Source organism: Acinonyx jubatus, chromosome X (assembly GCF_027475565.1).
Source record: "Acinonyx jubatus isolate Ajub_Pintada_27869175 chromosome X, VMU_Ajub_asm_v1.0, whole genome shotgun sequence".
Classification (NCBI taxonomy): Eukaryota; Metazoa; Chordata; class Mammalia; order Carnivora; family Felidae; genus Acinonyx; species Acinonyx jubatus.
Genome location: NC_069389.1, coordinates 16,563,755 through 16,581,754, shown reverse-complemented (window position 1 = coordinate 16,581,754; position 18,000 = coordinate 16,563,755).

Genomic DNA, 18,000 nt, shown 5'->3' with positions numbered 1-18,000 from the left:
TACATGAATTTACATAAATCTAATAGTGCAAGTTCTATTTTGTTTGGTTTATATTTTGTAATTAAAGACAAAGTCAAAGACGATTAAAGTTACAAAATGAAATCACATAAACCCCTATTTTGTGAAAACAGTAATATAACAAAATCATGTGATATCAGGTGGTGTTAGGCACATTGCTCATTTTTCAGAGTGGGACATTAACAGAATGTATGTAAAGCTAATAAGTTATGGAATACAATTACTTTTATTATCTAAAATAATACTATTGAATACCAGAGAAACATGTTTAAAAAGGAATTGGTTTAGTGTTTACTTCTGAGGAGAGGAGCTGGGGGAAGGGAAACTTATTTTGCATTTTTAGAACTTTTGTGTGGTTTAATTTTTACCATGCACAGTTAATTTTTTTGGATGACCTAATTACTTCTATATTTATATTTGTGTGTGTGTATAATATTTCCAGGTGTACAATATAGTGATTCAACAATTCTATGTAATACTCAGTGCTCATCATGGTAAGTGTACTCTTTAATCCCCATCACCTATCTCACCCATCACTTCACCAACCTCCCCTCTGGAAGTTGCTATTTAAGAGTCTGTTTCTTTGTTTGTATCTCTTTTGTTTTCTTTGTTCATTTGTTTTGTTTCTTAAATTCCATATATGAGTGAAATGATATGGTATTTGTCTTTCTCTGTCTGACTTATTGCTTAGTATTATTCTCTATAGTTCCATCCATGTTGTTGCAAATGGCAAGATATCATTCTTTTTTTATAGCTGAATAATATTCCATTGTATATATATACCACTTCTTCTTTATCCATTCATCTAGCGATGGACATTTGAACTTCTTCCATAATTCAACTATTGTAAATAATGCTACAATATAGTGCTACAATGGACACAGGGGTGCATATATCCTTTTGAATTAGTGTTTTTGTGTTCTTTTGGGTAAATGCCCAGTAGTGTGATTACTGGATCCTAGGACAGTTCTATTTTATTTATTTATTTTTTTAGAGAGGAAGAAAGAACATGTGTGAGCAGAAAAGGAGGGCAGAGGGAGAGAGAGAGAATCTTAAGCACCTCCTCACTCAGCTCAGAGCCCAATGTGGGGCTTTATCCTATGACCCAGGCATCATAACCTGAGCTGAAATCAAGAGTTGGATGCTCAACCGAGTTGCCCAGGCTCCCCTAGGGTATTTTTATTTTTAACTTTTTGAGGAACACCCATACTGTTTTCCACAGTGGTTGCACCAGTTTGCATTCCCACCAATAGTGCACAAGGGTTCTTTTTTCTCCACATTCTTACCAACACTTGTTGTTTCTTGAGTTTTTGTTTTAAACCATTCTGAAAGGTGTAAAGTGACATCTCAGAGTGGTGTTTATTTGCACTTCCATGATGACAAGTGATCTTGAGCATCTTGTGTCTTTTGGTCATCTCTATGTCTTCTTTGGAGAAATGTCTGTTCATATCTTCTGCCTACTTTTAATTGGATTATTTGGGGTTTTTCTTTTTTTTTTTTCAACGTTTATTTATTTTTTGGACAGAGAGAGACAGAGCATGAACAGGGGAGGGGCAGAGAGAGAGGGAGACACAGAATCGGAAACAGGCTCCAGGCTCTGAGCCATCAGCCCAGAGCCTGACGCGGGGCTCGAACTCACCAACCGCGAGATCGTGACCTGGCTGAAGTCGGACGCTTAACCGACTGCCCCACCCAGGCGCCCCAGGGGGTTTTTGTGTTGAGTTGTATCTGTTCTTTATGTTTTGGATACTAACCCTTTATTAGATATGTCATTTGCAAATATCTTCTCCCATTCAGTAGTTTGTCTTCTCATTTTGTTGATTGTTTCCTACACTGCACAGAAGCTTTTTTATTTTGATGTAGTCCTAATTATTTTTGCTTTTGTTTTCTTTGGCTCAAGAGACATATGTAGAAAAATGTTGTTAAGGCCGATGTCAAAGAGGTTACTGCCTGTGCCCTCTTCTAGGATTTTGATGATTTCAGGTCTCACATTTAGGTCTTTAATCAATTTTGAGTTTATTTTTGTGTATGCTATGAGAAAATGATCAAATTTAATTCTTTGGCATGTTGCTGTCCAGTTTTCCCAACACCATTTGTTGAAGAGATTTCATTTTTCCTATTGGATATTCTTTCTTTTTTTGTTGAAGATTAGTTGACCATATAATTGTGGGTTTGTTTTCAGGCTTTCTATTCTGTTCCATTGATCTATATGTTTATTTTGTGCCAGTGCTATACTGTTTTGATTACTACAGCTTTGTAGTATAACTTGAAATCTGGATTTGTAGTACCTCCAGCTCTTCAATTTCTGTTATCAGTGATTTATAGTTTTCAAAGCACAGGTCTTTCATCTGCTTGGTTAAGTTTATTCCTAGGTACTCTATTATTTTTGGTGCAATTGTAAATGGGACTGCTTTCTTCATTTCCCTTTCTGCTACTTCATTATTAATGTATAGAAGTACAACAGGCTTCTGTACATTGATTTTGTGTTCTATGACCTTAATAAATTGATTTATCAGTTCTAGTAATTTGGGGGTTAATTTTTAGGGTTTTCTACATATGATATCATGTCATCTGCAAATAATGAAAGTTTTACTTCTTCCTTACCAATTTGGATGCCTTTTATTCTTCTTTGTTGTCTGATTGCTGTGGCTAGGATTTCCAGTACTACATTGAATAAAAGTGAGAGTAGATATCCTTGTCATGTTCCTGACCTTAGAGGGCAATTTCTCAGCATTTCACCCTTGGGTATGATGTTATCAGTGGGTTCTTCATATATGACCTTTATTATGGTGAGTTATGTTTCCTTTTGACCTATTTTATTGAGGGTTTTTACCAGGAATGGATGTTGTATTTTGTCAAATGCTTTTTTTGCATCTGTTGAAATGATTCTATGGTTTTTACCCTTTCTCTTGTTGATGTGATGTATCACTCTGATTGCTTTGCAAATATTGAACCCTTGCATCCTGGGAATAAACCCCACTTGGTCATGGTGAATTATTTATTTAACGTATTGTTAGATTTGGCTTGCTAATATTTTGTTGAGGATTTTTGCAACTATATTCATGAGAGATATTGGCCTATAGTTATCTTTTTTTGTAGTGTCTTTATCTGATTTTGGTATTAGGGTAATGCTCACCTCATAGAATAAATGTGGAAGTTTTCCTTCCTCTTCTATTTCTTAGAATAATTTGAGAGAAATAACTCTTCCTTAAATGCTTGGTAGAATTCAACTGTGAAGCCATGTGGTCTTGGACTTTTGTTTGTTGGGCGTTTCTTGATTACTGATTCAATTTCATTGCTGGTAATTTGTCTGTTGAATTTTTTTTATTTCTTCCTGATTGAGTTTTGGGAAGTTATATGTTTCTAGAAATTCATCCATTTCCTCTACGTTGTCCAGTTTCTTGGCATATAATTTTTCATAATATACTCTTATAATCCTTCAAATATCTATGGTGTTCCTTGTTATTTATCTTCTTTATTTGTGATTTTGTTTATTTGAGTACTCCCTTTTTTGATGGATCTGGCTAAAAATTTATCAATTTTGTTGATATTTTCAAGGAATCAGCTCCAGGTTTCATTGATCTGTTACATTGTTTCTTTAATTTCTCTATCATTTATTTCTACACTAATCTATTATTTCCTTCCTTCTGCTGGTTTGGGGTTTTGTTTGTTCTTTTTTTTTAGCTCCTTTAGGTGTAGGTTAAGGTTGTTTTTGTGTTCTTTCCAGGTTTTTTCTTGTGGTTGATTTCTAGTTTCATAGCATTGTGGTCAGAAAAGATGCATGGTATGACTTAGATCTTTTTGAATTTGTTGAGACTTGTTGTTTGACCTAATATATGATCTATTCTGGATAGTGTTACATATGTACTTAAAAAGAATGTGTATTCTGCTGTTTTAGGATGGAATGTTCAGAATATATCTGTTAAATCCCTCTGGTCAAATGTGTCATTCACAGCCACTGTTTCTCTGTTGATTTTCTGTTTGGACAATCTATATATCAATGTAAGTGGAGTATTAAAGTTCTCCATTATTATTATTACCATTGATTATTTCTTTTATGATTGCTGTCAATTGCTTTATGTATTTGAGTGTTTCATGTTGGGTGCATATATAATGACAATTGTTATATCTTCTTGTTGTATTGTTCCCTGAATGATTATATAATGTCCTTCTTTGTCTCTTGTTACAGCCTTTGTTTTAAAGTCACTTTGCCCAATGTAAGTATTGCTACTCCAGCTTTCTTTTTATGTCCATTTGCATGATAAATATTTCTCCATTCTCTCACTTTTAATCTGCATGTATCTTTAGATCTCAAATGAGTCTCTTGTAGGCAGCATATAGATAGATCTTGATCTTTATTTGTTGATCACTCATGTCTTTTTATTGAAGAGTTCCATCCTTTTACATTCAAAGGAATTATTGAAAGGTATGTATTAATTGCCATCTTGTTACTTGTTTTATGGTTGTTTTTGTAGTTCTTCTCTGTTTCATCCTTCCCTTGCTCTCTTCTCTCACAGTTAGTTGGCTTTCCTTAGTGGTATATTTGAATTCCTTTCTATTTATTTTTTCAATATCTATTACTGATTTTTGATTTGTGGTTACCGCTGAGTTTGTATATAACATCTTCTACATATAACAGTCTATATTAAGTTGATGGTCCCTGAAGTTTGAATCCATTATTTACTTCTGTCCTCCCACATTTTAGGTATATAGTGTCATATTTTACATCCTTTTATTTTGTGAGTCATTTGACTGTTTTTTATAGATATACTTATTTTCACTGCTTTTGTGCTTCCTACTTTCCTTACTCTTTCTTATGGTCTTTCCTTTGCATTCAAAGAGTCCCCTTTAACATTTCTTGTAGGGCTGGTTTAGTGGCCATTAATTCCTTTCACTTTTGTTTGACTGGGAAACTCTTTATCTCTCCTTCTATTCTGAATGATAGCCTTGCTGGATAGAGTATTCTTGGCTGCAGGTTTTTTCATTTCAACATTTTGAATCTTTGATACCATTCCCTTCTAGTCTGCCAAGTTTCTGCTTAAAAAGCAGCTGATAGCCTTGTGAAGGCTTCCCTAGTATATACCTGTCTTCTTTTATTTTGCTGGGTTATTTTTAGTTTATTTTATTTTTGGTAGAGAGTAGGGGAGAGACAGAGAGAGAAGCCCAAGCAGACCCTATACTGTCTGCATTTAGCCCAACATGGGGCTTGAACTCATGAACTGCAAGATCATGACCTGAGCCAATCCAAGAATCAGATCCTTAACTGAATGCCCCACCCCCGGGTACACCTCTTTTACTGCTTTTAAAATTCTCTCTTCATCACTACTCTTTGCCATTTTAATTACCATGTGTTTTGGTGTGGACTTCCTTGGGTTGATTTTGTTGGGGGCTTTCTGTGCCTCCTAGATCTGGATTTCTGTTTCATTCCCCAAATTCAGGAAGTTTTCAGCTATTATTTCTTCGATAATAAATTTTCTGCCCCCCTTTGTCTCTCTTCCCCTTCTAGGATCCCTATAATGCAAATGTTAGCACACTTATGGTGTTGCTCAGTTTCCTAAATCTGTTCTCATTTTGCATTTTTTCCCTCATCTGCTCAGTTATATTACTTTCCATCACTCTGTCCTCTAGGTCACTGATTCATTCTTTTCCTTCATCTAGTCTATTCCATCTGGCGTGTTTTTAATTTCATTAAAAATTGTGTGTTTTTCATTGGTTCTTCATCTCTGATTGGTTCTTTTTCTTAACCTCATTGTTAAGGGTCCCACTGAGGTCCTCCACTCTTTTCTCAAGTCCAGTGAGTATCTTTGTGACCATTACTTTAAATTCTCTCTCAGGCATATCATTTATCTCCATTTTGCTTAAGTCTCTTGCTGTGATTTTGTCCTGTTCTTTCGTTTGTCATATATTTCTCTGTCTCCTCATGTTGTCTAACTGTCTATTTCTGTGTGTTAGGAAAGACACCTACATCTCCTGCTCTTGAAAGTAATGGCCTTATGAAGAAGAGGTCCTACAGTGCCTTGCAGTGCAGTGTCCACTGTTCACCAGAACCTGGTGCTTCAGGGGATGTCTCCTAAGTGTGATGCAGGCACCTTACTTCGGAGCTACTTTTTCCTTCAGTCTAGTCATCTGTAATGGCTCTCTTTGCCCATTGTGGGCAGTGTTTGGTCCCTGTGGTTTTAGTGGGCCAGTCTGAGGATAACTTGGGTTTTAGTTCAGTCATACAAGGTGTTTACCAAGTTTGGATGCAGTAGCACTAAACTGTAGGGTACTTTCCCTGTGTAGTCCCCTGACAAGCTTTCATTGGTGGGCAGGGCCTGCAGTCAAACCAGTTGTTTGCCTCCAGCCCATTACTAGGTCTCCATCTGACTTCTGTGTGTGGTTATCTGTCCCTTTCTCCCACAGCAGAAGTCACATTGGAATGACACTGGCTACTGCAGGGGCTGCTTTCACACTGCCAGTCCTGCAGCACTTCCCTATATGGGCTCTGGCTAAGAGCATTTTGGAGAGGGTGGATCCACCAAAGCATGGCACAGGGGTGGGGGCAGCAGTTCTAACAAGTAAGGTAGTGAACTCTACAGGTGGCCATGTGTTCATTCTGTTTGCTAGCTAATACTCCATTATATATATATATATATATATATATATATATATATATATGCCACATCTTCTTTGTCCATTCATGCATTGATGGACATTTGGGCTCTTTCCATACATTGGCTATTGTTGGTACTGCTGCTATAAACATTGGGGTGCATGTGCCCCTTTGAAACAGCACACCTATATCCCTTGGATAAATACCTAGTAGTGTGATTTCTGGGTCGTAGGGGAGTTCTATTTTTAATTTTTTAAGGAACCTCCATACTGTTTTCCAGAGTGGCTGCACCAGCTTGCATTCCCAGCAGCAGTGCACAAGAGTTCCTCTTTCTCCACACCCTCACCAACATCTGTTGTTGCCTGAGCTGTTCATATTAGCCATTCTGACAGGTGTAAGGTGGTATCCCATTGTGGTTTTGATTTGTATTTCCCTTATGATGAGTGATGTTGAGCATTTTTTCATGTGTCAGTTGGCCATCTGGATGTCTTCTTCAGAGAAGTGTCTGTTCATGTCTTTTGCCCATTTCTTCACTGGATTATTTGTTTTTTGGATGTTGAGTTTATAAGTTCTTTATAGATTTTGGATACTAACCCTTTATCTGATATGTTGTTTGCAAGCATCTTCTACCATTCTGTCAGTTGCCTTTTAGTTTTGCTGATTGTTTCCTTCGCTGTGCAGAACCTTTTTATTTTGATGAGGTCCCAATAGTTCACTTTTGCTTTTGTTTCCCTTGCCTCTGGAGATGTGTTGAGGAAGAAGTTGATGCGGCCAAGATCAAAGAGGTTTTTGCCTGCTTTCTTCTTGAGGATTTTGACAGCTTCCTGTCTTACATTTAGGTCTTTCATCCATTTTGAGTTTATTTTTGTGTATGGTGTAAGAAAGTGGTCCAGGTTGATTCTTTTGCATGTCACTGTCCAGTTTTCCCAGCACCACTTACTGAAGAGACTATCTTTATTCCATTGGATATTCTTTCCTGCTTTGTCAGAGATTAGTTGCCCATACGTTTGTGGGTCCATTTCTGGGTTCTCTATTCTGTTCCATTGATCTGAGTGTCTGTTTTTGTGCCAGTACCATCCTGTCTTAATGACTACTGCTTTGTAGTATAGCCTCAAGTCCTGGATTGTGATGCCTCCTGCTTTGGTTTTCTTTTTCAAGATTGCTTTGGCTTGCGGGGTCTTTTCTGGTTCCATACAAATTTTAGGATTATTCTGTTCTAGTTCTGTGAAGAATGCTGGTGTTATTTTGATAGGGATTGCATTGAATAGGTAGATTTCTTTGGGGACTATTGACACTTTAACAATATATGTTCTTCCTGTCCAGGAGCATGGAATCTTTTTCCATTTTTTGTGTGTCTTCTTCTTCAATATCTTTCATAAGCTTTCTATAGTTTTCAGTGTATAGATTTTTCACCTCTTTGGTTAGATTTATTCCTAGGTATTTTATGGGTTTTGGTGCAACTGTAAATGGAATCAATTCCTTGATTTCTCTTTCTGTCGCTTCATTGGTGGTGTATAGGAATGCAACCGATTTCTGTGCGTTGATTTTATATCCTGAAACTTTGCTGAATTCATGAATCAGTTATAGAAGCTTTTTGGTGGAATACTTTGGGTATTCCATATACAGTATTATGTCATCTGCAAGGAGTGAAAATTTGACCTCTTTCTGCACAATTTGGATGCCTTTTATTTCTTTGTGTTGTCTGATTGCAGAGGCTAAGACTTCCAATACTATGTTGAATAACAGTGGTGAGAGTGGACATCCTTGTCTTCTTCCTGACCTTAGGGGGAAAGCTCTCAGTTTTTCCCCATTGAGGATGATATTAGCATTGGGTCTTTCACATATGGCTTTTATGATCTCGAGGTATGATCCTTCTAGCCCTTCTTTCTTGAGGGTTTTTATCAAAAAAGGATGCTGTATTTTGTCAAATGCTTTCTCTGCATCTATTGAGAGGATGATATGGTTCTTGTCCTTTCTTTTATTGATGTGATGAATCACGTTAATTGTTTTGTGGATATTGAACCAGCTCTGCATCCCAGGTATAAATCCCGCTTGGTCGTGGTGGATAATTTTTTAATGTATTGTTGGATCCAGTTGGCTAATATATTGCTGGGGATTATTGCATCCATGTTAATCAGGGAAATTGGTCTAAAGTTCTCCTTTTTAGTGGGGTCTGTGTCTGCTTTTGGAATCAAGGTAATGCTGGCTTCATAGAAAGAGTTTGGAAGTTTTCCATCCATTTCTATTTTTTGGAACATCTTCAAGAGAATAGGTGTTAACTCTTCCTCAAATGTTTGGTATAATTCCCCTGGAAAGCCATCTGGCCCTGGACTCTGTTTTTTGGCAGGCTTTTGATTACTAATTCGATTTCTTTACTGGTTATGGGTCTTTTCAAATTTTCTATTTCTTCCTGTTTCAGTTTTAGTAGTATTTATGTTTCTAGGAATTTGTCCATTTCTTCCAGATTGCCCATTTTATTGGCCTATAATTGCTCATAATGTCCTCTTATTATTGTTTTATTTCTTCTGTGTTGGTTGTGATCTCTTGTCTTTCATTCTTGATTTTACTTTTTTTGGGTCCTTTCCTTTTTCTTTTTGATCAAACTGGCTAGGGGTTTAAAATTTTTGTTAATTTTCTCAGAGAACCAGCTTCTGGTTTCATTGATCTATTCTACTGTTCGGGGTGGGTTTTTTTGGTTTTGATAGCATTAATTTCTGCTCTAATATTTATTATTTCCTGTCTTCTATTGGTTTGGGGTTTTATTTGCTGTTCTTTTTCCAGCTCTTTAAGGCATAAGGTTAGGTTGTGTATCTGAGGTCTTTCTTCCTTCTTTAGGAAGGCCTGGATTGCTCTATACTTTCCTCTTATGACTGCCTTTTCTGCATCTTAGAGGTTTGCGGTTGAGGTATCATTTTCATTGGCTTCCATGAACTTTTTGATTTCCTCTTTAACTTCTTAGTTAGTCTCTTCATTCTTCAGTAGGATGTTCTTTAGTCTCCAAGTATTTGTTACCTTTGTTACCCCTTCTTCATCTCTTGATACAGTCTTTATTTTAAAGTCGATTGTCTGATATAAGTATGGCTACTCCAGGTTTCTCCTGTTGACCATTAGCATGATACATGGTTCTCCATTCCCTTACTTTCAATCTAAAGGTGTCTTTAGGTCTAAAGTGGGTCTCTTCTAAACAGCATATAGGTGGATCTTGTTTTCTCATCCATTCTGCTACCCTATGTCTTTTGATTGGAGCATTTAGTCCATTAATGTTTAGAGTGAGTACTGAAAGGTATGAATTTATTGCCATTATGTTTCTTGTAGAGTTGCAGTTTCTGGTGGTGTTCTCTGGTCCTTTCTAATCGTTTGTTGCTTTTGATCCTTATTTATTTGTTTGTTTGTTTTTTCACCTTTTCTCCCCTCAGAGATTCCCCTTTAAAATTTCTTGCAGGTCTGGTTTAGTGGCCACAAACTTTGTCTAGGAAACTTTGTATCTCTCCTTCAATTTTGAATGACAGACAGCCTTGCTGGATAAAGAATTCTTGGCTGCACACTTTTCTGATTCAGCACATTGAATTTATTCTGCCATTCCTTTCTGACCTGCCAAGTTTCTGGGGATAGGTCTGCTGCAAACCTGATCTGTCTTCCCTTGTAAGTTAGGGACTTTTTTTCCCTTGCTGCTTTCATGATTCTCTCCTTGCCTGAGTATTTTGTGAATTTGACTATGATGTGCCTTGTTGATGGTCGGTTTTTGTTGAATCTAATGGGGCTCCTCTGTGCTTCCTGGATTTTGATGTCTGTGTCTTTCCCCAGGTTCGGAAAGTTTTCCACTATGATTTGCTCATGCAACCCTTTGACCCCTATTTCTCTCTCTTCCTCTTCTGGGACCCCTATGATTCTGATGTTGTTCCTTTTTAATTTCACTGATTTCTCTAATTCTTAAATCGTGCTCTTTTTCTTTCATCTCCCTCTTTTTTTCTGCTTCATTATTCTCCATAAGTTTTTCCTCTATATCACTGATTCTCTGTTCTGCCTCATGCATCCTTGCTGCTGTGGTATCCATTCAAGATTGCAGCTCAGTTATAGCATTTTTTATTTCATCCTGACTAGCTTTTACTTCTTTTATCTCTGCAGAAAGGGATTCTAATCTTTTTTTGACTCCAGCTAGTATTCTTATTATCATGATTCTAAATTCTTACTCAGACATCTTGCTTGCATCTGTGTTGGTTAAGTCCCCAGATGCTGTTTCTTAGCACTCTTTCTTTTGGGATGAATTCCTTAGTTTTGTCATTTTGAAGGGAGAAACAGAATTAATGAGGTTAAAAAAATAAAATTACAAAAATTTTAAAAGTTAAAAGCAAACACACACACACACAAATCGAATAAATGATGCTACATACTAGGTGTGTTTTGGTCTGGGTGTTGAAAGAGGCTTGACAGATTAGAGAAAAAAGGGGAAAGAAGAAGAAAAAGGAAATCATTTGAAAATTTGAAAAAGTGAATACAGTGAAGTAGACTAAAATGAAATGATGGAACTAAAATAGAATTTGAAAAAAATTTACACAAAAGTATAAAATATAGAAAAAAGAAAATATTTTTAATAAAAATTGAAAATAAAAATGATTTTTTTCTCTTTCTGTATTCAAGAAAAAGAAAAGAAATGAAAAAGAGAAAAAAGAAAAAAGAAAAAGAAAACAAATTGAATAGATGGATTGGCAAACAGACTGAAATACTGCTGAAATTACTTCGTTTTCCCCTAGAAGTCAAACTATGAAGCTCTTTATAGTCCATAAACTAAGCAGGCCGAGAGACTTGTGTTCCTGAAGAGTGAGGTTGGCCCAGTTGGGCAGGGCTTAGTGTAACAGCTCCATTCTCTACTAGATGGTACTGCTTAGCTTACTGGGGTGGATTGTTGTGGCGCTTGTAGGTGCCTATGAACATACGCGGGAGCAGTGAAAATGGTGTCATCCAGCTACCCAGTCTCTACTATCAGAACTCTGTTCTCCTGGATCAGCAATCATGCACCCGTCCTTTGTCTTCAGCTTCCGTCCACTCCCCGCTTTTACACAGTCCGTGACCAAGCCCCAGGCAGCACCTCCCTTCTGAGTCTTGTCTCAGATGCAGCTGTTTTTCCAGACCCCTTACTTCTGAGGGACTGTGGTTTTGACCAGTTCTGCCCCTCTGCAAGAGGGTCTCACTGAGCAATGGCCACGTGCCAGCCATACCCAGGAACGTTTGCAGGACCATGCTGCTGCTGATGCCCTGACACTGTGGCCATGTGCCAGCCTGCCCCAGAAAAAGTTTGCGAGATAGTGTAGCAGCAGCATTTCAGGGATTATAGAAAATCACAGCACACATCTGGCACCAGGCGTCACCCTTAACAACGTTGTTCCAGCACCAATGAATGTGGTCTGTCTTCCAGGTACTCTGGAGCCTTGCCTTTGTGGGACCCACACAGCCTCTACCAGTTGTCCTCCCAGAAGGGGAACCACTTCCCCTGTGTGGCCTAAAGATCCCGGACTCCACTCTTCTCCTGGGGATTCACCCTTCCCACCAGAGCTCCTCCAGGTAATGTGTTGTGGAGTTTTGGACTCTGTGTTCTCCCTGTTTATAGTCTTAATGGAATTTAAACCCTTTCCTTTCTCCTTTTTCCCTTTTTAGTTCAGTCCCTGTGGCTGTTTCCACTTTTCCACTTTCTCTCCAGTTTGTTTTTTTTTGGGGGGGGGTGCTTTTCCTGTCTTCTATCCTGTCCCTGTCTCTGTCCTCTCTCTGCACACAAAAGCGGCTCCCTGCGCTCAGCGGCTTCTCTCTCTCCCATTTCACCTCTCTGTGAGGTGTACCTGCTGAGTTCTGTGGTTCAGGTTGTGCAGATTGTTGTATTAATCCTCAGATCAGTTTTCTAGGTGTACAGGATGGTGTTGGTCTGGCTTTATTTCATGGGTGGGAGACACACAAAAAAACTTCCATACTGTTCCACCATCTTGGCTCCTCCCCTTTCCTCTGATTTTAATTGTGCCCACTGATTTTTTTTTAATTCCAGGTTTTAAGTCCCACTGGTTATAAGAACTCATGAAATTCGGCCCCTCAGATTTTCAAAGCCAAATGTTATAGGGATTTGCTTTCCCCCATGTGGACTGTCTGGTGTAGGGGTCTCTTTCTCTTGCCTCTCTATGCCTGTGATGTCCCTCCCTCCCACAGACAGTCCAGAGATTCTGTTTAGTTCTAGACCATGTCTCTGCCCTTCCTATCTTCTTTGGTGTGGCTTCTTCTCTACATTTAGTTGTGGAGTTTATTCTGCCAGGCTTCACATCATTTTCTGGGTTATTGACACTGATGTGAGTGTTAACTAGTTGTGTCTGTGGAATGAAGTGAGCTTAGGGCCCTCCTATTCCACCATCTTCCCCAGAAGTCTCCATGCACAGTAAACTTTTAAAATAACCCTCCCAAAAGATAAAAAGGGAGTGGGGATAGGGAGTAACTTGCTCAAAATCACACACATGTTAAATGATGGAGCTACTTTCTAGCCCAGATTCATCTAAGTGCAAAATCTGGTTCACACTTGAGGCTGCACCAGAATTCTCTGGAAGGCTTTTTGGGCCCCACTCCTAGATCCCTAGAGTTTCTGAGTAATAGATCCAGTGTGAGACCCAATAATTTACTTCTCTAATCAGTTCCCAGGTGATGGTGGTACTGTTGCTCCAGGAGTCACACTGAGAACCACACACTTCATCACAACCCCCATTTTTGAGGTTAACAATTTGGAAAAAGAATTATGTTTAGTAAATCATGAGTTTTGACCACAGTGCTTTGTCTATTGTCTTTTTTTTGGCTAGAAAGGAATGTGAATTTGGTTTTTCCACTTGTGCTTCCACTGATACCAGAAAACAGATCCTTTGAATCAACCTGTTATTTAAGTGATTTTCCAACCAGGAAAGCAGTCTCCATCTCCAACTGTCTTTAGTTTCTATATTACCACTTATGAGACCCATGCAACATTCAGGCTCAGCAGTCAGACCTGACCCAACAGACTGAGAGAGAAAAAAAGGAATTTTTTTCAGGATTAGTATGTTTACACAAATTCAGTGGCTGGCAAGTAGTGGTTACCATGTCATTATGGAAATCTCTGGACAATCTAAACAGCACATTGAATTGTTCAGAGAAAGCCTGTGTCTATAGAGTTGAGTTGACAACTTAATTTAAATGATATAAAACCTCAGTATTATCATCTTAGCCCTGCACAAACCAGATGATAGAAAACATCACAATCTTGTAAATATGGTACCCATCTTAGCTCTTATCCTTTCTGTTATGTCTCCTCATTTCTCTTTAAATAATGAACCATTTAGTCACTGACTTTTTGTTATGTATCTCATCACCCTCCTGTGGAAAATACTACCCTTCACAGTAGCTCACATCAGAAAAATAAATGTTTTTGTCCACTGTAAAACATGCTCTAAATTACTGAATTTAGGGGACTTCCATCTATAAGAAGGGCATGTAAAATGTCATTGGCAGTTTAGTAAAGATCAGTTTAGCACATTTATTCTGATTAGCACCAAGGGCTTCACAAATGTTCAGGCATGGAATGCCAGTAAATCGATTACTCTATGGGAGCAAATCACTTGAGAAGATGCATTAACTTCCTTGAACCACTAGACTACCAATTAGTAACAGATTGCCTCTTTGTGCTTATGGGTGACCCACTGCAGATAATGCCACCCTGAGATGTTTAATACATTCCTAGGACAGGATACAATAATCATCATCATTGTTATTTATTAGATTTATAAAAGTGCCCCTTTCCTAGCCCTCCCCATCAGGAAGCCAGTACAAAAGTGAAAGCATTTTCAAATAAATAAATTGGAATTACCAAAAGTAACTGGTAGATATTTTATATTCTATTAGTTAAAGTAATGCTAGCTACTGTTAACAAGTGTGAGTATAATGGCTCAAATGCTACAGAAACTGTTGCTCCGAACCTATGCTTTAAAAGAGCTGTTCTTAATCAACAGGTTAGTGTCCTCAGTGAAGGTTAATTTTATGTCAGCTTGACTGGGCTATAATTCCCGGATATTTGGTCAAACTCTACTGTGATTCTTGCTGTGAAAGTATTTCTTAGATGAGATTAACATTTAAATTAGTAGACTTTGAGTAAAGCAGATTTACCCTCCATAATGTGAGCCTCATCAAAGTAGTTTAAGTCCTTCAGAGAAAAAAACTGATGTCCCCAAGGAATAGGGAATTCTGCCAACAGACTGCCTTTGGATTTGAACTACAACATCAACTCTTCCCTCGGTCTCCAGCCTGCCTACCTACCCTACAGATTTTGGACTTGATAGTTTCTACCACTGTGTGAGCAAATTCCTTAAAATCAACCTTTCTTTCTCCCTGAATAATACATCTACAAGGTGTGATTCAGTCACTAAGACTCCTTCTATCCTATGGCTCTGTCATCCCCAGTATATTACTCTCAATGTTTCTGTGGTTCTTCTATCTATCATGCTTGGGGAAGCATGCTTGGAGAAAGATTATGGAGAAGTGTATATGGGAATTATTTATAGCCTGTTCTACTCACATTCCATTGACTAGAGGTTAGTCACATGACTACTTCTACCTGCAAAGGAGGCTAGAAAATGTAATGTTATCTAAAGATAGTCAGGTCTAGTGAGTTCCAAAAATATCATGATTTAGACAACAAGTCTTCACTCTCAGAAGTAGATCAGCTGGCTCAGTTGATTAGGCGACTGACTTTGGCTCCAGTCATGATCTCACAGTTCATGAGTTTGAGCCCCGCATTGGGCTCCGTGCTGACAGCTCAGAGCCTGGAGCCTGCTTCAGATTCTGTCTCCCTCTCTCTGCCCCTCCCCTGCTCATGTTCTGTCTCTCTCTCTGTCTCTCTCTCTCAAAAATAAATAAACATTTGAAATACTGTTTTAAATCTTTATCCCCAAAGCCCTCTAAATCTTGGCATTGCAATTTCATCAGTGTTCTGTTTGATATGTTGTATTTTTTTTACTACTGATTTCCTGCCCCTGCCCCACCCAATGCCCACCGTATCTGCCTCCTGCCACCCGTCTCTGTAGATCTGCACATGACTTCGTATTTGTATAACTTCCCCTGACAGAGCCAGGGAGTCAGGAGAAAGGGATGATGAAAAGGGCCAGTGATGCTTGCTGAAATGTGCATCACCAAGTGGAGATGAACCTGGACACCTTTTCACCTTCAGACAATCCCTCTCAACTGTATTTTCTACATTCCCCAGTCCCTATTGAAACATTTTTCTTAACTGTGGGGGAATAAACAAACAAACAAACAAACAAAAAGAACCTCTGTACTGGGCATCCAGGTGGTTTAGTCAGTTAAGTATCTGACTCGATTTCAGCTGGGGTAATGATTTTACAATTTAGTGAGATCAAGCCCTACATCCGGCTCTGCACTGACAGTGTGGATCTTGCTCGAGATTCTCTCTCTCTCTCCCTCTCTCTCTCTTTCCGTCTCAAAAATAAATAAACATCAAAAATTAAAAATGAAAAAAAGACACTCTGTACATAATAAGGCATATACAGTCAAGACATGAAGAGTTTGTATGCTTCTGTGCTTATGTTGTCAAAGAATGGTGATGATAATGACAGTTACCACCTTTTGAGAGCTTACCATTGGGCAAGCATTGATGAATTGCACAAACCCAACATATACTCTCTTAAGATCATTAAAAAATGTATACTTGCTGATTGAGGACAGAAGGATAGTCTCTAAGGCAGAGAACAGAACTGGACTACATCAAAACTGAAATCATGACCGTGGCCCAATGGATGTCATAAATATTTCCTTGTAGACCTCCCAGTGGTTCACAACTGTGTGCCAAAGATATCCCAGGGTACCAAAGTACATTTACACCCGTGCCATGGCATATTTAAAATCTTCAGGGGAATCTCTGTGACATCTGTTGAACTCCATGTGAATTACTAGCTTGAGATAGTTCAGTTTCATCATTAGATTGCTACATTCCTTTTGATGACATCATATTTTGTTGTTATGAGAAAAAGCAAGTACTGCCTGAAAATCAATGTAAAATAAGAAATGAGGGTTATAGTGTCCAATGTGACTCCTAGGTCGAGATGCTATTCAGTGCCCAACAGGTGCTAAGTTGTTAGAATATAAATTCTCATTAGATTATTTAGACCTAACAACTTAATAAATGGAACTGTTAGGTATTTGTCTTGGCCTATGTGCCCTGTGAATAAATTACTGAGACTCTAAGGATGGTGTGAACTGAGAAAGTTAGGGAACTTCTGTGGACATCACTATTTCTGAGGAAAGGCAATAAAGTGTGGGCTTCGTGGCTTGAGCTTCCTCCCCCTTCTCCTTCTGATAATTGCCTTAGCCCAGAAGCAGCAGCCCTTTGGACCCAACATACATATGTATATACATATGTATATACAACATACATATACATATGCTTGGTCCAAGAAACTAAAGCAGTGGCCTCTTTTATGCACACTATTCTTTCCTAACATCCACTTATATCATAAGGATTTGCAAAGACTATCTGAGCTGATGTATACTTTCTACAAATAAATGCAAATAATAAAAGTAATGAACCTCTCAGAAGTCTCAAGAATCACATGCCTGATCAAAACTTCTTCAGTGCCTTTCTATCACCTTTCCAACAGCATTCAAGCAGTGGTACGCTTGGTGACTTTGTTAAGTGGCCTTTATTTCTTTTTCCCCCAAGAGTTATGTTTAATGCCTGAGAGGACTAGGGCTCACAGTTTCAGATTCTTTAAGCTTCCATAATTGCACTGCATTGGACTGAATGGCCAAGTGTTTGAACCAATATTTGGGGGAAGCTTAAAATCAGTCAACATTGAGAGAACTTTTGGAACACAAGAATTAAGCCTTAAATGTTTCAAATAAAATGTAATTAGTATGCCAGTATAAGAAGTCACAGTCTAATATTAAATGTCTAAAATTTGGGTGAAGAAATTATTTCTTAAACTTGTCAGTTAGTGAATTGCTCCTTCAGTCACTATTCTGCACATGTGTGACATGTAGTAGATACTTGGTCCAAGAATCAGCTTTTTTCATGTACATCCCAGGTGATGCTGATTCAAGATGTCACAGATTTGACATTTGGCAAACACTAACCTAAAGGCAGAAACAGACCTCTAAATAGGATGTTGAGTTAGAACCAGAGATACCCCACAGGGCATACCCAAATACCAGTGCAGCAAGTGGGCAGACCTCTACCCACTTATGCCATACACCAGATAGATGAGGATGCCGACCAATAGGCTTAGAAGAGAAATAAAAACAAGCGGTCACAGTCCAAGCATTATTCTTTTACTCACGTCTTCACTCCAGACTGTGTGATCTGTCACTCCATGGTGTCATCAGCC